The sequence below is a fragment of the Elephas maximus genome, chromosome 15 (genome assembly GCF_024166365.1).
Source record: "Elephas maximus indicus isolate mEleMax1 chromosome 15, mEleMax1 primary haplotype, whole genome shotgun sequence".
Taxonomy (NCBI): Eukaryota; Metazoa; Chordata; class Mammalia; order Proboscidea; family Elephantidae; genus Elephas; species Elephas maximus.
In genome coordinates, this window is record NC_064833.1 from 76,795,243 (window position 1) to 76,817,415 (window position 22,173).

Sequence of the window (22,173 nt, forward strand, 5' to 3'; positions counted from 1 at the left end):
ACCCAACTGCCTTTAAAGAGGTTTGTCTTATCCATCAGGAAAGAAGGATCGGGGTGGGGGGGGTGGGGAGAAAAGGAAGAAGAAAGGAGGGAGGAAGGAAGGGCAGAGGGTGAGAAAGGGGAGGGAAGGGACTAGTTCTCCTAGCTATTGTCCTATCTCACTCTGCTTCTCACACAGGCTTCTCAGGGGAGTTACTCTCACCTTCCATCCCCTTTGAACACACTGAAATATGCCTTTTGCTATCACCATTCCACTAAAGATACTTTTGCTCAGGTCATCCATGACCTCTCAGTTGTCAAATCCAATGTATACTTTCCATTCCTTATCAGACACCTGGCACTCTTGAAAAATTTCCCTAACTTCCAGTACCCCCTACACTCCTGGTTCTCTTCCATGCCTCTGACAGTCTCTTATTCTTCGACCTCTCCCTAAGCATCTGTCCTGACTCTTATTTTCTTTTTATTCTATTCTTTCTTCCACTGATGTCAAGGTCTCACCAGTACTTCTAACTGGCTCTTTTCCTCAGAGCCAGAGACCACTGGACTTACAAAAGCTGCTGCAGCAGTTCTCTGAAGCTCAAGGAATCTCGGCAGATGATAAATACTTTCCACCCACTCCTTAGAGCCTTCTTCTTGGGCTTGGCTCCCACTCCCTCTTCCTAGGATCCTTGCTCTCTGCTAAGCCCCTTTACATGCATGACTTATTTAGATGATCAGCCTGGTTTTGATTCTACTGTAACAGCAAAAAAACTATTAATGCATGAGTCCTCCCAACCTTTCTCCTCCTCCTGCCTCTAAAAGGATCCTGACTTCGCTGGCTTCATTTCTTCTTCTCCCTCACCCTCCAGAGAAGCCTCTTTCTGCCTGACCAGACAGTTCCTTGGAGATTTTGTGATGTAGAATAGGGAGATGTGGGAGATAGGAATGGGAGCAGGTTTTTCAGGAAATACAAGAGTTGGAGGAGCAGTGTGTGATGAAAAGAAAGTAAGTGGGAACGAAGCGGGCTTTTAAAGCAGCATTGTTATGGTCTATGCGTTCACTCAAAGTTTAAAGGAAATGCAAGCAAATAAAATAACTTGCATTATTTTGACAGTACTTTCTGGTTTATGCAGGGTTTTTTCCCTAAGGATGTACCACAGGACTTTCAAGTACGTCATTCCTTTCCCCAAAGCTTGGAACCGTGGGCTCCCCCTTAGACCTCTACTGCTGCAATTTAAGGGCAGATATGCCCCTCCTCTGCCAGTCAGGCTTCCTAATAGTGCCTGAGCCTAGCTGGTCTGGGGGGGAGGGTCCAAGTGCTCATCCGGACCCATATATAAGGCTCTAGGTTCTGATTGTGGATCTCCGATTCAGCTCTCCCTCCTGAACTCCAGACCAGAACACTGAACTGCCCACATTTTCATGTAGACCTTTCATGGAACCCGCACATTTGGCTCGTCCCTAACTTTTTATCGTTCACCCCTTCCTCTGAATATCACTCCCCTTATGTCCCTCAGTAAAGAATATCACTCTCAACCGAATCAGTTCGTGCAGAAAACTGGTCGTCATCCTTTTGCTAACCGCTCTCACCCAAATGGTTGCCAAGCTCTCACCTACTTCTTTAACATAGACACTGAACTACTTGCGTTTTCTCAAACTCTTGAAGTTTTCTCACGTTATGTCATTGAAGAATCTGTTGCTTTTCATTCAATGTCTTTCCATTCCCCACTTCTGCTCAACTGTTAAAAATCATATGATGTTTAAACATCACCTCTTCTTAGAAGCATTCCTTGTTTGTCCCAAGTAGACCTGATTACTTTATCTTTTGTACTAACTCAGTGCCTTAAATTTTCTAGTAGTAAGGCAGTTATCAGGGGCAGTGGTAGTTCAGTGGTAGAGTTTTTGTCTTCCATGTGGGAGACCCGGGTTCGATTCCCAATCAATGCACCTCAAGTGCAGCTACCACCTGTCTGTGGAGGAAGCTTGCAGATAGTTATGATGCTAAACAGGCTTCAGTGGAGCTTCTAGACTAAGACAGAATAGGAAGAAAGGCCTGGTGATACAGTTGCAAAATATCACACAATAAAAACCCTATGGATCATAACGGTCCAGCTCACAACTGATCATGGGGATGATGCAGGATCGGGCAGTGTTTTGTTCCATTGTGCACGGAGTCACAATGAGTCAGGGATTGATTTAATGGCAGCTAACAACAATTTTAACAATAAGGCAGTTATTGCAATGTACAGCAATTATTTTATTTATTCTACTCTCTCTGCTCCTAGACAATGAAATCATTGAGGAAGAAAATTGTATCTTATTTTTTAATCTCTAGCACCCAGCATGATGTCTGTTTTCTAGTAATTCCTGAATAAATAAACATTTATTAATTAATTGAGTGAGTGAACAATAAATTTGTGAGGTAGTCAGGAATCCAAATTTAAAGATAGGAAAGATAGGCTTCACAAAGTTAAGTAATTTGCCCAAGGTTACACAGCTACTAAGTGAGGGAGCAATGGTTTGAACCTAGCCTGTCACTACAAAGTCTGTGCGCTTTTTTGTTTTGTTTTCTCAAAATCACATGACCTCCTAGCTGGTCAACGATATTGTTATACTTTAGAAGTTTATGTAGAAACTCTCTTTGGTGGCAGTGATAATATTGTCCCTCTTTATGGTGACATTTTTAAGACATTCTCCTAGAGGCACCTCAGGGATGCAAGAAGCATTTTAACAATTCTGTGTTCAGTGCATATTTTTATACTCATCTTTGAAGTTTGCCAGAAAATTCAGAGTTTTGGAGCCTTTCTTCAGCATTTATTTGCCAGATCCTAAGTGATGATATTGTTGGAAAGTAAATCAAAGTTGGGATTCCCCAGGCATACCCACTGTCAGGCATGGAAGATCAGTCACCAGCACCAAGGGGAACCCCAAGCAAAGTAGGTGGAAGAGATTATTTTGAAGAAAATTAATGAACACAGTAGAGCTAGTTTTTTGGACAGCAATGTTTTTCATTCAATGTTGTTGTTAGGTGCCAGCAAGTTCAGCTTCAACTCATAGCGACCCTGTGTACCACAGAACAAAACAGGACCAATAAACCTGGTCCTGCACCACCCTCACAATCATTGTTATGCTTGAGCCCATTGTTGCAACCACTGTGTCAATCCATTTTCTTGAGAGTCTTCCCCCTTTAGCTGACCCTCTACGTTACGCAGCATGATGTCCTTCTCCAGTGACTGATTCCGCCTGATACCATGTCTAAAGTATATGAGCTGTAGTCTCACCATCCTTGCTTCTAAGGAGCATTCTGACTGTGCTTTTTCCAAAACAGATTTGTTCATTCTTTTTGCAGTCCATGATATATTCATTATTCTTGGCCAACACTATAATTCAAAGGTATGAATTCTTTGGTCTTCCTTATTCACTGTCCAGGTTTCACATGCATATGAGGCGATTGAAAACACCATGGCTTTGGGTCAGGTGCACCTTAGTCTTCAAGGTGATATCTTTGCTTATTAACACTCTAAAGACGTCTTTTGTAGCAGATTTGCCTGATGCAATGCACCATTTTATTTCTTGACTGCCATTTCCATGGGTGTTGATTGTGGATCCAAGTAAAATGAAATCCTTGACAACTTCAGTCTTTTCTCCATTTATCATGATGTTGCTTATTGGTCCAATAGTGAAGATTTCTGTTTTCTTTATGTTCTTTATATTCAGTAAATCCTCACAATTACTCTGCAATGACCTCTCTGTCAGTTTCTCTGAAGTCAAGTAGAGCAGCCATCAATGTCCAATGAATATTCTCTTTTCAGCTTCATTTTTGAACCTGCATCCTACTCTTCTACTGTAATTGCTGCCTAGGGCCATGTGGCATGCGATGCCTCTATATATTATCTCAAGAAAGAACAAAGAAAAGAGTCCACACTCTTTAAAAAAAAAAAAAAAAAACCATTGGTCCTCCCCTTTTGGAGGGTAGAATAAAGAGAATGAAATCAATGTTATATTTTTGTTCAGTCTGACAAGAATGTGAGGTAATACATGGTGGAATTTTGGTCATTTAAAAAAATTGTACCACTTTCCTAAGTAGTGAAAGACACCCATATTCTCTGTTAGCAGAGCAAGGAGCAATGTAGCAATGAACACAGATCAGTCATTGTTAGGATGTAAAGTATGCACAATCCCTTTATTCTAAGGAGGGTAAGCCTTACAAAATCTTCATTGCCAAATAGGCGTTTATCTTTCCAACAACCAAGGTGACAGGTGAAAACGTACATGTTTTCAACACTATTTTATTTAACCATTTGGAGGCAGCAATCAGTAGCTCACAATTGGATGGGGTATATAGAGAGGAAGTAATGGAGATTCTTTTTTCTTATAGTATTTTTTTATTGTAATTTAGATGAAGGTTTACAGAACAAACTAGTTTCTCATTTAACAGTTAGTATTTTTTACACATATTGTTTTATGACATTGGTCAATAACCCCATGACATGTCAGCACTCTCCCTTCTCAACCTTGTGTTCCCGGTTACCAGCTTTCATGTTCCCTCCTGCCTTCTAGTCTTTGCCCCTGGGCTAGTGTGCCCTTTTAGTCTTGTTTTTTTTTATGGGCCTGTCCAATCTTTGGCTGAAGGGTAAACCTCAGGAATGACTTCATTACTGAGCTAAAAGGGTGTCTGGGGACCATACTCTCAGGGTTTCTCCAGTCTCTGTCAAGCCAGTAAGCCTGGTCTTTCTTTTTGAATTAGAATTTTGTTCTACATTTTTCTCCAGCTCTGTCCAGGACAGTCTATTGTGATCCCTATGAGAGCAGCCAGTGGTAGTAGCCGGGCCTCATCCAGTTGTACTGGACTCGGTCTGGCGGAGGCCGTGGTAGAGGTGGTCCATTAGTCCTTTGGACGAATCTTTCCTTGTATCTTTAGTTTTCTTCATTCTTCCTTGCTCCTGAAGAGGGGAGACCAGTGGAATATCCTAGGTGGCCATTCACAGGCTTTTAAGACCCCAGATTCTAGTCACCAAAGTAGAATGCAGAACATTTTCTTTATAAATTATGGTATGCCAATTGAGCTAGATGTTCCCTGAGACCATGGTCACCACAGCCCTCAGCCCAGCAATTTGGTTCCTCAGGGAGTTTGGATGCGTCTATGGAGCTTTCAGAACATTGCCTTGGAAAAGTTGTGCTGGTCTCCCCAGTATTGTGTACTGTCCTACCTTCACCAAAGTTACCACTTACCTATTGTCTATTTAGTGTTTTTCCCTCCCCACCCCTCCCCTTCCTTGTAACCATCAAATATTGGTTCCTTTTGTATGTAAACCTTTTCATGAGTTTTTACAGTAGTGATCTCATATGATATTTTTCCTTTTGTGACTGCCTTATTTCACTCAGCATAATGCCCTCCAGATTCATCCATCTTGTGAGATGCTTCACAGATACGTTGTGCTTTATCATTCCATAATACTTCATTGTGTGTATATACCATAGTTTGTTTATCCGTTCATCTGTTGATGGGCACCTAGATTGTTTCCATCTTTTTGCTATTGTGAACAATGTTACAATGAACATAGGTGTGCATATGTCTCTTCATGTGATGACTCTTATTTCTCTAGGATATATTCCTAGGAGTGAGATTGCTGGATCATATGGTATTTCTATTTCTAGCTTTTTTTTTTTTTTTAAGAAAGCACAATATCGTTTTCCAAAATGGTTGTATCATTTTGCATTCCCACCAGCAGTGCATAAGAGTTCTGATTTCCCAGCAGCCTCTCCAACATTTGTTATTTTCTGCTTTTTTTGATTCGTGCCAGTAACACTAGGGGTAACATGGTATTTCACTGTGGTTTTGATTTGCTTTTCTCTAATGGCTAATGATCGATTTCCTCATGTGTCTGTCAGCTGCTTAAATGTCTTCTTTAGTAAAGTGTCTGTTCATTTCCTGTGCCCATTTTTTAACTGGATTATTTGTCTTTTTGTTGTAGAGGTGTTGGGTTTTCTTGTAGATTTTAGAGATTAAACCTTTGTCTGATTGGTAATAGCCAAAAACTTTTTCCCAGTCTGTAGGTTCTCTTTTAACTCTTGGTGAAGACCTTTGACTTGCGTTAAGTATTTAATTTTTAGAAGATCCCAGTTATGTAGCTTATCTTCTGAAGTTTGTTTGTTGTTGGCTATGGTTTGTATCCTGTTAATTCTGTGTATTAGGGCCTCAAGCATTGATCCTATTTTTTCTTCTATGAATTTCATAGTTTTTGGCTTTACATTTAGGTCTTTGATCCATTTTGAATTAGGTTTTTTTTTTTTTAGTATTATTCTCTCTTTGATTTCTTCTATTAGTGGTTTTTAAGCAGGGTGTTATTCAGTTTCCATGGAATTTTTTTTTTTTTTTTTTTCCCCTCTCTCTTCCTGTTGTTAATTTCTACTTTGATGGCGCTGTGGTCAGAGAAGATACTTTGTTTTATCTCAATGTTTTGGATTTTGTTGAGGGTTACTCTGTGGCCTAAGATGTGGTCTATTCTGGAGAAAGTTCCACGTACACTGGAAAAGAATGTGCACTTTGCAACTGTTGGGTGGAGTGTTCCATATATGTCTATGAGTTCCAGTTGGCTGATTGTACCCTTTAGCTCTTTTGCATCTTTGTTGAGTTTCTTTCTAGATGTTCTGTCCTTTACCGAAGATGGTGTGTTGAAGTCTCTTAGTATTACTATGGAACTGTTAATTTCTCTTTTCAGTGCTGTTAGAGTTTGTTTTATATATTTTGGAGCCCTGTCATTGGGTGCATAAATGTTTATTATGGTTAAATTTTAATGATGGATCATCCCTTTAATCATTATATAGTGCCCTTCTTTATCTTTTATGGCAGATTGTGTTTTAAAGTCTATTTTATTTGAGATTAGCATTGCCACTCCTTTTTTTTTGGTAGTTATTTGCTTGATACATTTTTCCATCTTTTTATTTTTAATAAATTTACATCTTTATTTCTAAGGTGTGTCTCTTGTAGACAGCATATTGATGGATCTTGTTTTTTTTTTTATCCATTCTGTCACTCTCTGTCTCTTTATGGGGCATTTAGGCCATTTACATTCAGTGTAATTATTCATAGGTGTGAGTTTATTGCTGTCATTTTGTAGTGCTTTTTTTTTGTGGTGCTGACGTTTCCTTTGTTCCTGTTACTGTCTTATGCTGAATTCCATTTGTTTGTGGATTTTTCTTTTTTTTTTTAGATTTTGTTTTTATTGAGACTTTATGTTTTTCTTCTTTATTTTGATGAGTTGGTTTGTTAAATTTCTTTGTGGTTACCTTGAAATTTACCCCTATCTTCCTAGATTTGAACCAGTCTATTATTACTCGGTATCACGTTGCCTTCCTCTCCATTAGAAAGTTCTATACCTACACCAGTTATTCCCTCTTTTATTGTTCTGACATTTTTATCATTTACAGATTAACCTCTCTGGTTCCCTGTTGTAATTCTTTTGGTTTTCGATAGTCCTTGAGAGTTCATTTCCTAGCTTTGTATCTGGCTGATACAATCTTATACAATCTTGTATCCTAGCTTTGGGCTGTGGTCTCAGACTGAAGGACTCCCTTTAATAATTCTTGCAAGTTTTGTTTGGATTTTACATATTTCCTTAATTTCTGTTTATCTGGAAATGTCCTAATTTCACCATCATATTTGAATGAGAATTTTGCAGGATATATTGTTCTTGGTCAGCATTTTTTTTTTTTTTCTTTCAAGGTTTTATATATGTCATACCATTGCCTTCTTGTCTGCATGGTTTGTGCTGAATACTCAGAGCTTAGTCTTATTGTTTCTCCTCTCTATGTGACTTTTTGTTTTTCTCAAGCTGCTCTCAGGATTCTTTCTTTGTCTTTGGTTTTAGCGAGTGTGATATTGATATGCCTTGGTGATATTCTTTTGGGGTCTATCCTATATGGGTTTGGTTGAGCTTCTTGGATGGTCAGCTTTTCTTCTTTCATGAGTTTTCCATTTTCTCTCCCTGTTCTGGAACTCCAATCACTTGTAAATTTTTGCTTTGGATTGTATCCACATAGTTCTCATGGTTTCGTCATTCTTTTTTCTGATCTTTCCTCAAACAGTTATATCCAAGTGTTTGTCTTCAATTTTGCTGGTTTTGTCTTCCATCATTTGAAACCTGCTCCTCAGCCCTTCTATGACACTGTCCATTTCTGAAATTTTGTTGTTTATCTTTTGGATTTCTAGTTGTTGTTTTTGTTTGATTTCTACTTGTGAATTTATTTAGACATTTTGTTCATGCATTATTTTCCTGAATTATTCCACTTTTTTACCTGTATTTTCTGTGAATTTGTCTGCCTTTTCCACGAATTTGCCTATTTTTTTCCTCATTTTTGTGTGCTTTTTGCTTCAACTCTTGGATAGCTCTGAATATTAGATATTTGAATTTCCTGTCAGGTAGTTTTAGTGCCTTTTCTCCAACTGGAAAGTCACCTGGTGTTTTATTTTGGATGCCTACTAGAGCCATCCTGTACTGGTTTTCAATGTTTTGATATTGTCTGCTGTCTTTGAGACATTCAGTAGTTGTTTTCTTCATTTATTGATTGTAGATTTATTTGTTTCCTTCTACTTTTTTTTTTGGTTTTATTTGGTTATGTCTGAGCAGTCTGCGTGTTCTTTGTTGTTTGCTCATCTGTGTTTATGATACTTTTCTCCTCTTTGTCCAATGGACAGGGCCAGTCACTTAGCTATGGTGAAGCAGGGTAGGTCCAGCTGAAGGGGCAGGGCTGGGATGGGTTGTTTGGTACATATACTAGGGCCAACAGGGCAGGCCAGCAATCAGTGCAGGGCAGGTTCTAGTAGGCCATGCCTGTGCTGCTCAGGGGTATGATGTCCAGTGCATGGTGCTGGTAGGCAGGAATGAGGGGGTAGGTTGTGATGTGTGGAGCTAATATAGGTAAGGGAAAGAGAAGAGCGAGGAGAGAGAAGCAGGAGCCCAAAAGAAAAAAGTGCTAAGCCAGCTTGCATTGGAGTGGAGAGATGAGAAACTGAGAAGTGGAAAAAAGAAAAGAGAAGGGTAAAAGAAAAAGAAATAACTGGATAAAAATTTGGAAAGAAAGAAAAGAAAAGCCTGCAGTGGTCCCACCAGTGTGGCTGCAAAGACCACAGAAGTGGCTCCCAGGCTGCAAAATATAGCCTGGCTAGAGGGGGTATAGATATCACACAGTTCCAGGTATTCAGGAGATAGGGAAAGAAGGGAAGTATAGAGAGACAAGAATGGAGAAATCAAGAGAGACAGAAAGGAAAAAACAGAGAAAGAAAGAAGAATTAAATGCCCCCGGGGCTACACAGACTGGGGAAGTGGCTCCTAAGCCATGCAGTGCAGCCTGGCTAGAAGGGGCTCCCCAGCCATGAAAAGAAAAAGAAAACAAATGAATAAACAGAGTAGAACAAAGCAAAACAAAACAAAGGCGGGGGGGAGGCCCCAGGAATCCCACCAGTGTGGTGTCGTGGGCCAGGGGAGTGGTTCCCCAGTCTAGTGGTGCTTCACAGCCTTTCAAGAAGAAGCAAAGATGGCACATGGAGCCAGGTGTTCAAGAGAAAGGAGGGGGAGGTGATGGGAGGTACGGAAGAAACCAAAAGAAACAGAAAAGAGCAACATTAGCATCAGACAAATGGCACTCAGGGAGACAGCCAGTGTGGGTGGGGTGAATCCCAAGTGGCCTGGGCCGAAGCTCTTGCCTTCTGGCCAAGAGACTGCAGCTGGCTGGAAGCAGAGGAGGCCAGGAGGTGGGGAAGAGAGAAGGGTGGGGGTTAGGAAAGGGTGTATCTTTGGTTACAGAGTGCTCTGTCTCCTGCTGGGAACCTCGTGAAGCTACTTTCCCGTACTCCCTGTGGTCAGGGTGAATCCAAGTAGCATGGACGCTGCACTTCCTGGCCAGCTGAGCCACTGCTGCCAGCCAGGAAAAGCAGAGGTAGAGCAGCGGGGAGAGGATGGGGGTAGGAAAGCGTGTATTGCTGGTTACTGGGTGCTCTGTCTCCTGCTGGGAGCTCCATGAAGCTCCTTTCTCATGCTACCTGTCTGCTGATCTCTGACAGGAGTCCAAGATGGCGAATCCATGCTGCATTAGCTGATAGGAGACCTCTGCACGTATATCTCCTCGCTCTCTGTTCTCTGTAAGTTTCTTATTCCATTCAGTGCTTGGCTGAACTCTTTGTCTCTTCATTTGACACTTTGGGTTTCAGGGTTGACATCTGTCCCTGTTTTACTTAGCTTTTTGGGTCTTTGCTGTGGAGCCATGGCATGGTGCTTCTGTCATTGGTGCCATGTTGTCTGCAAGTCTCCAGGAGATTTTTATTATTTGTTCTACAAACATTTCCTAAGCACTTTCTATGTATCAGGCACTAACTATGTGTTACAGACACAGAGATTAAACAAATACAGTTTCAATAGAAGCTGTGCAAGGTCTTCTACAGAAGAGTGCAAGGTCATGGCAATTACATACCAAGTGACAGGGGCTGTAACAGCAAAAAGCATTGAGACCACAGAATACATTGGAGGCACCTTATTGTAGGGATAAGGTTGAAGGAAAACTTTCAAGAGGTGGAACTTAGGCTGTGTCTTGAGGTCAAATAGGACTTAGCCAGGTCAAGAAGAATATTCCAGGCAGAGGAAGCAGCAACCAAAGAAGAAAGTATGAATCTCCTTCAGGGAACTGAAAGAATTTGCAGAAGCAGGAACTTGGGGGCTGGGAGTGAAGATAGTGGGAAGTGGTGGGGAACAGGTCAGGTACAACAAAAGTATCAGCAGGGAAAGAGCAGAGAGAGGGGGCTCCGTGAAACATTCTCCCCAGCTTCTTGTCTAGCTATAGTGGAGCCAAATGTCTCTGAGTGGAACACTGCAATTTTGTAGGTATGCCCACTTCTCAGACTTCTGAGAGAATCTTTCCCTCAAAATCCCTACAGCCTGCTCAGGAACCCTAGGAGGTAGGACAAGTGGTCCCTCTCCACCCTAACCCTCACTCCAGGCAGCACTTATCCAGAGGCCTCCATTCCAGATGGGAATGGGCCTTCTCAAGAATCCAAACACTGCAGTCTTCACTCCCCATCAAGGCCAGCCACCAATGGCAAGGTTGCCCCAAGCTATAGAGTAACAATCCACATTACATCACTGTGTGATTGTGCACCCACTGGGCAGGGACAAAGTACACAGTGTCTGATTCATGTCTTTCAGCCCATTGCTTCTGATAATTGTTTAGTAAATCCACACATACATATTGATTCTTTTGAAATATTGTTTAATGATGACTGATAGATGCTTAATAAATGTTTAGAAATAGAATTACAATTGGGCTCTGTCTTAGTTATCTAGTGCTTCTATAACAGAAATACCACAAGTGGATGGCTTTAACCCACAGAAATTTATTCTCTCACAGTTTAGGAGGCTAGAAGTTCTAATTCAGGGTGCCAGTTTTAGGGGAAGTCTTCCTGTCTCTTTCAGCTGTGGGGGAAGGTCTTGGCATCAATCTTTCCCTGGGTCTAGGAGTTTCTCAGCACAGGGACCCCAGTCCAAAGGACACACTCTGCTCTTGGCTGTTCTTTTTTGGTGGTGGGAGGTCCCTCCTCTCTGCTCACTTCTCTCTCCTTTTATCTCTTGTAAGACATAAGTTGTGACTCAGGCAAGGGTGGTGCACACTACCCTAGTCCTCATGAACACAATCTAATCACGTCTCATTAACGTAGCAGACAATTCACTCCCAGATGGGACCATAACCACAGGCATAGAGGCTAGGATTTATAACACATAATTATATCAGATCACAAAATGGAGGGCAACCATACAATACTGGGAATCATGGCCTAGGCAAGCTGACACAACTTTTTAGGGGACGCAGCTTAATCCATGACAGGCTCTATGCTGGGGAAAAAATAAAGGGAAGGGAAATGGGGCAAAGAGAATGGGTAAGGAGAGCAGAAAGAATGTGGAAAAATAATCATCAATATTAACCTGTTGAGTGCTAACTAAATCACAAATTCTGGGCTAAGTAGTATATGTACATTATCTGATTTAATATCTACAAAAACTTATGATAAAAAACAGACATTATTATTGTCCCTATTTAACAGGTAAGGAAACTGAGGCTCAGGGAAATTAAGCCATTTTCCTAAGGTCAAGTGAATGTTTTTCTAACTTCAGAACCAGGATTTTTATTTGTTATATCTACCTTCTGGTAAGAGAAAGAAGCTGCAGGGCTTCTTTATAGACGCTTTAGTCCCAGTTATTGAGAAGGAGCAGCCAAAGATTCTGCCTTATCTTTTAATAACATAAAAGTTTAACACTTTCTTGGAAAACTTAAAAGAAATCAGTGAACCTCGCCACTTTTCAACAACCTGCACAATTTTTCCTGGACATTCAGATCACCTTGTCACACACACACACACCACTTCCCCTGCCCCTTGCTTATCCTAGTCTTCATTTACAATCCTTTTATACTATCCGTTTTGACCACCAACTTCCCAGGAATGGTGAGTGTATGTATACTTTTCAGGGTGCTCTGGCTTAGCATGGAGGCCAAAGATTGGGATCTGGTTTCTAACATGACACTCCGATGCTGACTATTGCCCACTTTTGATGTACGTTTTCTCACAGTGTAGGCTTGGGACTTCCCACTGCATATGAGAAAAAAAAAAAAAAATTAATGGTTTTATTGTAGTAAAAACATATATAACAAAAATTAATCAATTCCACAGTTTTTACACGTATAATTCTGTGACATAGGTTACATTCATCATGTTGTGCAACCATCACCACAATCCATTTCCATATTTTTCCACCACCATTAACAGAAGCTCAGGGCTGCCCAAGCTAAGATTCCTGCTTCCCCACCCCCCACCACCACTGGTAACCTCTAATAAACTTTGGATTCTATGCATGAGAAAAATTTTTCGATAGAATTATGTGTGAATGAAGAGTGGGTGGCTTTAAAAGCATTAATTCATCAATGTACTTTGTCTATCAGATTGTCAAAAGCCCCATGAGAAGATCTATTTAAAGATTAAATATGAGTTCGTAAGAAAAGCTCAGGATTCGCTATGCCTAAGTGGGTTTTAACCTTGGTATGTGCTTGTATGATTCATGTATAGATACATTTTATGTGTAGTGGCATATTTCAGAGTAGGTTAATTAGGATCAAAAGAGTGGATAAAAATGAGGAAAATTTATCCATATGTCACAATGCCTTATAAACATAAGCTTAATCCATAGTTAAAAGTAATAAAAGCAAATGCAATAGGCTATTCTCTTTTATAATTTCTTATGTGGTCCAATGGTAATGGTTACTTAGTTGAACTGAAGTACTAATTTAAAAAGTAGTTTTAAGCAACAGGTTTTAAAACTCATATTTAGGCTTATGCTTTCAGTCACGCATTCATTGAAGTAGTTATTGAGGACCTGTCTCATACCGGCACCATTCCTGGGAGTGAGGATATACTAGGGAAGAAAACAAAGGTGTTTCCTCATGAAGCTTATAAATTCTAGTGAGAAGAGACAGACATAGACTCATAAATGTCTGTATCGAGTGGGAAGAAAACTAAGCAGAGTAAAGGTACAGCAATGGAGCACTGTCATTTTAGATAGGGTCAGGGAAGGCCTCCCTGGTGTGGTAACATTTGAGCAGAGACCTGAAGGAAGTGAGCCATGGAGAGAACTGAGGGTGGAAAGTTCTAGAACACAGAAGCTTTGCAGGGAACTGAGGAAAAATTATTCTAGGCAGAAAACAAACAAACCCGTTTCGTCAAGTCAATTCTCACTCATGGCGACCCTGTAGGAGAGAGTAGGCCCTATAGGACAGAGTGGAACTGCCCCAAAGAGTTTCCAAGAAGCATCTGGTGGATTCATACTGCCAACCTTTGGGTTAGTGGCCATAGCTTTTAACCACTACGCCACCAGGGTTTCCATTCCAGGCAGAAGGAGTAGCAAATAAAAAGCCCTGAAGTAGGAGGCTGTTTGGCATGTCTGAGGGACTTTGAGGAAGCCAGGCTAAAATACTTAGGATCTACAGTTCAATTAACCAGAAATATATAAGCATTTAGTTTTAATTTTCTGATAAACTGGTGATTGAGCAGAAACATCTTTTTCTTTCAATCCATATTAAAAATCTTTCTAGGTTTCTTGCTTGGGCTAAGTTATATGTAATCAGCTTTATTTACTTTTTCATTCTTTCTCAAATGTCCATCCCGTGCCAGGTTTGGGGTTGGGGGCGACGTTAGGGGATGGGCACGCAGGGGTGAGCAGGTTCCTGCCTTGATGAAGTGTATAGGGTTGAAGAACTTGCGGTGCCTCACCATGTTCATTTTTATGATACAGTACGGAGCAGCTTAGGGGCCAGGACTGGGATTCAAGTAGAATGAAGGCAGGGAAACACTGAGAAGTAAAAAGAGGGCCAGATGGTAGGAAGGAATGGGAAAGTCTTGTGGGCAGAGAAATCTCAGACTCCAAGAGGAGGAAGGTGGGGAGTCGGGCTGAGAAACCTGGGGGCTGGGGAGTCAGAGACCCACCAGACAAAGGGTTTGGACATCGGGGTCAGGAATCCTAGCTAGACATCTCAGTTACAAGGGCTATGCCAAAGCCAGCAGATGCCCTCAGCAAGAAAGCATAGGAAACCGGCTGTGTCTCTGCCTCTTAGGCTGGGCTCTCTAGAGAAGCAAAACTAGTAATGCGTGTAAATATATATAGAGAGATTTTATATTAAGGAAACAGCTCACCCGATTGTAGGGGTTGGAACGTCCCAAGTCCTTGGGTCAGGATAGAGTTCTTTCCCAATTCACGAAGCTGCAGAAGCTGGTGAACCCAGGATGAGCAGGTTGGAGAGCAGGGATCTCATTCACAAGTTGTGACAGTCGAGGAGTCCCAGAGGTCAGCAGGAAGACCGCAAGGTTTCTCCTGAGTCACTTAGCTGCAGGGGTTGGTGAACCCAAAGTAGGCAAGCCGGGAAGGAGGACTCTTGCTTGCAGGCTGTGAAGATTGGCAAATCCCAAGATGGACAGGTAAGCTGCTAGCTCAAGTCCCAAGAACCAGAGGTCAGGCAAGAGACAGCTGCTGGATCCAGAACAAGCCAACAACTTTTGCAAGGCAAGCAGGAAGAAAGTAGGCAGCAGAAGGTAGAGAGATGAAAACTGAGGGAGCAGTAAGTCGCCACAGGCCCCACACCCACCAGTACCACTCAGCAGGTTCCATCATGGGAGTGATCACACACCCAATTTCAACAGGAAAGTGATCACAACATTATACAACTGCCAAAACACTGAGTATCATGGCCCAGCCAAACTGACACAAAATCTTAACCATCACACTGCCAATAGGACTCAAAGTTTGGTGTGGAGGGTTTTCACACCTTCTGTCAGGGCCAAAGGACAAGACCTCAATTCTTCTGTTGTGCACAAGCCACAAGTTAAAAATTCCTACGAAGGCAGGGATCTGATCGCCTTATTCACTCACCACAGAGTGCTTCCTTGTTGAGTTGAGTTGCCCAGTTGCTGACTGATTCCCTGATAGATCCCATCCAGATCTGCTTTCCAGCACTGGTAGTTGACTGGCTTCAGTACTCAGCTGCACTGTCAGTTGCTACTCCGTCTGCACCCTTCTTCACAGCCATCTCTCCTCCCCCATGCTTCTGACTGACAAGTACTTTCATTCTAGGAAGTGCCGGAGAAACAGTGTTCTCAATAAATCTCTTCTATTCTGTTTGATTTTTTTTTTTTTTTTTTGCCTGTATTTTCCTTCTTGTAGTGCAGTGTCCAGAGCAATCAAGAAAACTTAGCATTTAATTTTAATTTGAATCTGGCTAATCAAGATTTTTCCTCCAGTCATTTTGTTGTACTGTGGTGGCCTGCATGCTGCTGTGATCCTGAAAGGGATGTCTCCAGTATTTCAAATACCAGCAGTGTCACCCATGGTGGACAGGTTTCAGCAGAGCATCTAGGCTAAGACAAACTAGGAATAAAGGCCTGACAATCTACTTCCTAAAAGAAGCTAATGAAAACTTTATGGATCATTGCCCAACTTACTTGCTTTGAACATGTCATCAGGAAGGGTCAATCGCTAGAGAAGGACACCACGTTTGAGGAAGTAAAGAGCCACTGAGGGCTAGAGAGACCTTCAGTGAGATAGACTGGCATAGTAGCCACAGGAAGGACAATGGCAATTGGGCAATATTTCATTCTATTGGGTACCAAAGTTTTTTCTTGTTAATAATTTTTTTTCTAATTAAAAAGGAAATCATACTCCACACAGAAAAATCAATAAACACAGTTACTTTTTTTACCTCTTAAAATCGAATCTTCTCAACCTCAAGCTGACCACGTGCATGGAAATCACCCTTAGCTCAACTTAAGCTTCAGATAGCATCAGCTCTGTAGCAACAGGCATGACCAGGCCAAACTAGGCTTTGTAAAAGCATTCTGGAAAGTCTAACCTGGTTGTTTGGGCTCTGTCTGGCACCAGCATCTTGACTGTATCTGTTAGTTCCTGTCTATCCAGGTTAGGTATCTGTCTATAATAATCTATATAGAGCTTCTTTAACCTTAGGGACCTTGCAAAGGATCTGTTGGGAATAACTGGACTCTTTAGAAAAAGAACTGCACCTAAAGTTTACTAAACAAGTAACTGGGATGTAAACATATAGGTGATTCTGGATACTCTCTGGTTCTTTCTCACTCAAGGACCGGTGGCAACACATTAGTCAATGTGGTTGTGGGCATCATCTCAGCCATTATCTGACCTGGATCCTCTTCTCCCAGATTTTGGGATCCACTTCTGGATATTTCATCCACTTGCCATGAAATGTCCCCTTTTTGTTCCGAGGGCCATTACCAACCTCAAAAAGTTTTCAGGCTTCACTTATGCCAAGTAAAGACTGTAGATATAGAAGGAGTTGCCCCTCCCTCTGAAACACTATAAATCCTCCTCTAAGCAACACCATCACAGTTTCTGTGCCAAACATAGCCTGGGTAGCAGCATCAGAGGGGCACTATTCTTTAAACACTTTATGGCCAATATCAGTGGGCAACATGTTGTCTGCCTGTTACATGCTTCCATTGACATCCTACTACCTCTACCTCAACTCAACGTATAACGTTAAACTAATCAACTTCTTCCTAAAACCTTCTTGATTTCCTATTTCTGTTGCATATTTTCCCCATTACCAGGCTTGAAGCATCTTTGAGGCTCCCACGTCTTGGTCCTCTATTAGTTGATAAGTCCTAACTGTGTTTATAGTTTCTACTTTCTTCCATAGTTGCAATTTTTATTCCATACCCACTGCCACCATTTCAATGTATGTGCTGTTACTTCATGGTTGATGAGATGGTCCTGGGCCCTTTTTTTAAGCTCTCTCGCCTTCAGTGCAGTCTATGTTCTTAGGTCAGGTTATTATTCTTCCTCAAACACTGCTGTAATCATGTTACTCTTCTGCTCACAAATTTCCGATGGGTCTCCATTACTGAAAGGATAAATTCCAAGCCCCTTTCTTTGGCAGGTAAGGCCCTATGCTGCCTGGCACTAAGCTACTGCTTTAATCTTACCTTTTAATTCTCACCTACCCTCAGCTCCAGTGAGATATTATCTACTGGCCTTTCCTCCAACATGCCTTGTACATTCCACCTTCTCACCTATGTGAAAGCCACTTCTTTCACCTAGCTGACTAACCCAGTAGTTGTTCTCAACCTTCTTTTCCCTTACCATTTCCTACTGTACAGGCTGGAAAAACTAAATATTCTGTTTCCCAATCTTCTCTGTAGCTGGGGTCAATCATGTGACACAGTTCAACACTTTGAATGCTATAATATCTGCTGCTACTGCTGTTGTGTTTTACTTCTAGAAAAAATAGAGTAATTAGTGTAGAAATGGTAAATTCAGTAAATGGGGGCTTAATGCCAAAAGAGGAGTAGTGTTACAGTTTCTGTTTTATTCAATGAAATTAAAGATTCTTGTCTAAGAAACATAGTGTCTATTCTTGAAAATACGTTAAACTTTTCCTTGTTTGACTGTTGGGAATGTTGTTTTTTTTTTCTTTTTTCCTTCTTTTCTTCCTCCCTCCCACCCCTTCCTTCCTTTCTCCTTCTTTGGTTTGATGGAGGAAAGAGAAGGGAGATGGGATTGCATTTTTGGCTTCTCACAAATAAAGGAACAGTTGAAGTTCTGTCCTTTACCTCTTCTGATAAGTAAAGGATAGTGACTCTTTTTTTTAACACCTACCAGCTACATTTCTGTTCATTACCCTGCCTAGCACAGATATGCTAGTCACTATTAGTCATAAAGGAAACCCTGGTGCCATAGTGGTTAAGGTCAGCAAAAGGTCAGCAGTTTGAACCCACCAGGCACTCCTTGGAAACTGTGTGGGGCAATTTTACCCTGTCCCATAGGGTCACCATGAGTTGGAATTGACTCGACTGCAACGGGATTGGTTCTTTTTGTTTTTTGTGGTTTTTTTTGGTTTAGTAGTCATAAAACTCAAGACTTTGTTTACTTGGATTTCAGCAGATCTCTTCATAGGAATGTTGTTATTTTGGTCAGAGTGTGCTTAGGGGGTTACCAAGTCAAATTGCCCAACCCACAAACTGCTGAACTTTAGTCCACCAAGTAGTATCTACAGAAACTGAAAGGGTCATTTAGAAAGACTACATACGGTTAAAGACACCCGTGGTTAACATCAAAAAAGAAAGAACGAAAGCCCAGAAGCCCTATATCCATTCTGGGAACAGTTTTACTTCTCTTTCTTAAGAGTAAAGTGTTTACCAAAGCCAAATAAAATGTGTCTGAACAAAAGAGGCTATAATTCAGGAACCACTGCAGAGATAAACTCATGCAGCAATGATGTTTGATGCCTTTGCAAATTTGACAAATTTTGGCTTAATAATCAATACTTTTCTAGAAGTTCTTATGGAAATATTATTCCCTGAAAGATTTCAATCCTGGCATTTATAAAGAACATCAGTTTCAAAAAGGAAACGCAGTTATATTTACTTCTCAACCCTTGTCACATGTTTAACCACGCTGGCGTTGTTTGCGCAGTGTTTTAGACACCTGCTTTTAAAGCCAAACTCCAGTCTTAAATATATCCGATACGTATAAGAGGAGCCTCTGGGTGACACAAACGGTTACGTGCTGGACAACTAACCAGTAAAGGTTGGTGGTTAAAACCCATCGACAGACGCCTCAGAAGTAAGGCCTGGCAATCTGCTTCGGAAAGATCACAGCTGTGAAAACCCTATGGAGCGGTTCTACTCATCACACTTGGGGTCACTAGGGGACAAAATTGACTTGACGGCAACTAACAACAAAATGTGTATAAAGAGTGACCGTATTTGTACATAACCAATGGAGAGTCAGAAGCAAAAACGAGGAATGGGAGGGAGGAGAAAGCAACTACAGTACACGAAGCGGAGAAGGAAGGGTGCAAACGTGGGGCCAGATCCCAGTTCCTTCCACAAGCCCCAGGGTTCTTCCCACAATTCAAAATCACACCGACTGGGCCAGACAGCAAGCAATCGTGTGTGTGCCTGTGTACACGCACATGCACATGTACACAGCCATGTGTGTGCATGTGTGTACCTGTGTGCACATGTGTGTGTGTGGGTGAGCATGTGTGCGTGTGTGTTTTGGGGGGCAGGAGTGGAGAATGGCCCTCTCCCTTTAGGATCTCACGTGGAAAAGGAGGCCAACATATATACAAAGAGATCTGGTGAAAAGCTGGCTTGAGAAATGTTTACCATCTCTCCGACGTGACCGTGACATGTAAGAGAAGAACAGGAGACAGAGGCTTCATTTCCGCTGGAGGGAGCAGGGATGTTCTGATGGAGGTGGTGAGGTGTGAGCGGCATCTTGGTGTTGAAGGGGAGTCCTTGGGTGGTGCAAACAGTTAAGCTCTCGTCTGCTAACCAAAATGTTGGTGGTTCGAGTCCACCCCAGAGGCACCTTGAAAGAAAGTCCTGGGAATTCACTTTCGAAAAATCAGCCATTGAAAATCCTAAGGAGCACAGCTCTACCCTGACACACATGAGGTTGCCATGAGTCGGATTCCACGGCAACGGTTTTTTTTTTTTTTTTTTTTTTTGGAGGGGGAGGGAGGTGGTTTAGATTGGGATAGGGTTCTGTCACTGTCAATCAGAAGGATTCTGATTAAGATACCCACCTGCTGGCTATCTACCATTTGCTCAGCCAGTCCCCACCCTGCTCTGTGCCCCCAAAGGTGCTGGGATGGACTGTGTCCATGAGCCTTGCCCTCCAGCTTCTGGTTGGGTCACCCGAGGGAGTCACTGGCAGGAGACTGGAGGGAGGAGGGAGTGAGGGTGGGCATCTCCTCCCTGTCCCGTTTCTGCCAGGCCTCGCTGTTTGACTGCAGCCTCTACGCAGTGCACAGCTCCCGTCAGGCAGCCTTGTCCACGTAGCTCTCTCCCGGCTATGGTCACTGCTCCCTGCCCTAGCCCCTGCCCCTGCAGACCTACCTGTGGAAATGGCTGTCTGCTCTGACCAGCCTAGGGTATGGCTCCCTCCTTGTTGTTCTTTATAAGCCCTGCCCACACCTCTGCAAATAGTTCTTTGATTAAAATCCACTTAGGCACTCAGCTAAAGCATATCATTGCCTTTCTCCCAGGGCCCAGACTGCTACAAGCCCTCCCACGATGGTGGGGGCTGTGAACCTTTCCTAGGCCAGGATCCTTGGGATCGAAATCATGAACATGCTAAACGTCCTGGACTAGTCTGTTTGGAAACAGCAACTCTCAATCCACCGTCATTAACTGATTTTAGCCTATACGCGGCCCGCCTTAGCCCAAAATCAAAAATCCAAATCCGCTGCCTTGGAGTTGATTCTGACTCATGGTAGGTCCCTAGGTGGTGCAAACAGTTTGTGCTTAACTACTAACCTAAAGGTTGGCAGTTCGAAGTCACCCAGCAGTACCATGGAAGAAAGGTCTGGCAATCTGCTTCTGTAAAGATTACAGCCAAGAAAATCCTATGGAGCAGTTCTACTCTGCAACATGTGGGGTTTGCTTAGCCCAGGGTTAGCAAATCCATGGTTGCCGCTCTCCATTCCCCACTCTTGTACCCTTGTGTCAGCTCACTAACGAGAGCTCATTCATCACGGCTGTGTCCACTGGGCCAGGCGCAGCATCGGAGTCCCTCTCAGCACAGCTCAGCCCTCAGCAGTCACTGCCAGTCCATCCCCAGCCTTCCCGGGATATCCCTGAAGCAGAATCAGTCCGTCAATCCTGCACTTTTGTCCTGACATATACCATGCCCAGGACATGTCCTTACAACATAGGGACAGCCAAGAATCCCAAGGCCCTCTAAATTTAAGGCCACACTTGGCTCCCATTTCCAACTGGCCCTTTGGTCAGAGCTAAGGCCAGGGATAATTTCCCCTGGAATGGCCACATCTTGGTTTTCTGGGAGCAATTGTTAGAGGCAAACTCCTGGCTCGGGCCCTCAGTCACTGCCTGAGTGCCTTGATCACCCTGGTAATTTATGCCATCTCAGACAACCTTACCAAGACATGGATTACAGGAGGGAGACATCGGGAACCTGCACAAACAATAGAGAACTTGGCAGCGTGCTCTGCAGATGTCTAGCCAGCCACATCATTTCATAGTCACCCACCCCAAACTTCTGTACAGCTGTGAAAAAAAGTTTAATCTCTTGATCTTCATTTTCTTCCTGCAGAAGAGGTATTTTATACATGATAATGAGTGACAGTCACCCCATCACAACACACCTCCACAGGTGTAGCTGAGGTGGCCACAATACCTCAGAGATTTACCAAAGCCTAAAACTTTGGCTAAAGAAGGCAATGATGGAATGCAAGTGAGGGTTACATTATTATAGAGATACTTTTGAATCTGTTCTAATTTTTTCAAAGGAAATATCGTAAGTATTATTTAATTAACAAATTACAGAAACAATGTTTTATGATAGAAAAAGGCACTGCCAAGTCCAAGAGATTTTCTTATTTAGCAAAATACTAGCCAATTATATACACCCTACCATCAGACGGAAACCATGATGGCGTAGGGGTTAAGATCTACGGCTGCTAACCAAAGGTAGGCAGTTTGAATCCACCAGGTGCTCCTTGGGAACCTACAGGGCAGTTCTACTCTGTCCTATGAGTCGGAATTGACTTGATGGCAATGGGTTTGCTTTTTGGTTTTACCATCAGGTGGCTTTTGAGAAAGATG

The 22,173-nt window shown here is 42.3% G+C and overlaps 1 protein-coding gene across 2 annotated transcripts in view; it reads right to left on the bottom strand.

Annotated features, from left to right (window-relative positions):
* The window catches only part of DNAJC5B (DnaJ heat shock protein family (Hsp40) member C5 beta), a 156,865-nt gene extending 141,264 nt beyond the window's left edge, over window positions 1–15,601 (bottom strand). The window contains exons 1-3 of one of the 2 annotated variants that reach the window (XR_007513295.1): window positions 15,440–15,601; window positions 14,707–14,956; window positions 10,686–12,612 (exon numbers count right to left, since the gene is read on the bottom strand). The gene's annotated coding sequence lies outside the window, so the exon portion shown is untranslated. Of the gene's footprint in view, window positions 1–10,685; window positions 12,613–14,706; window positions 14,957–15,439 lie in introns of those variants that run through there. The other variant, XM_049854120.1, reaches the window with a different exon arrangement.
* Window positions 15,602–22,173: the final 6,572 nt, after the last annotated feature.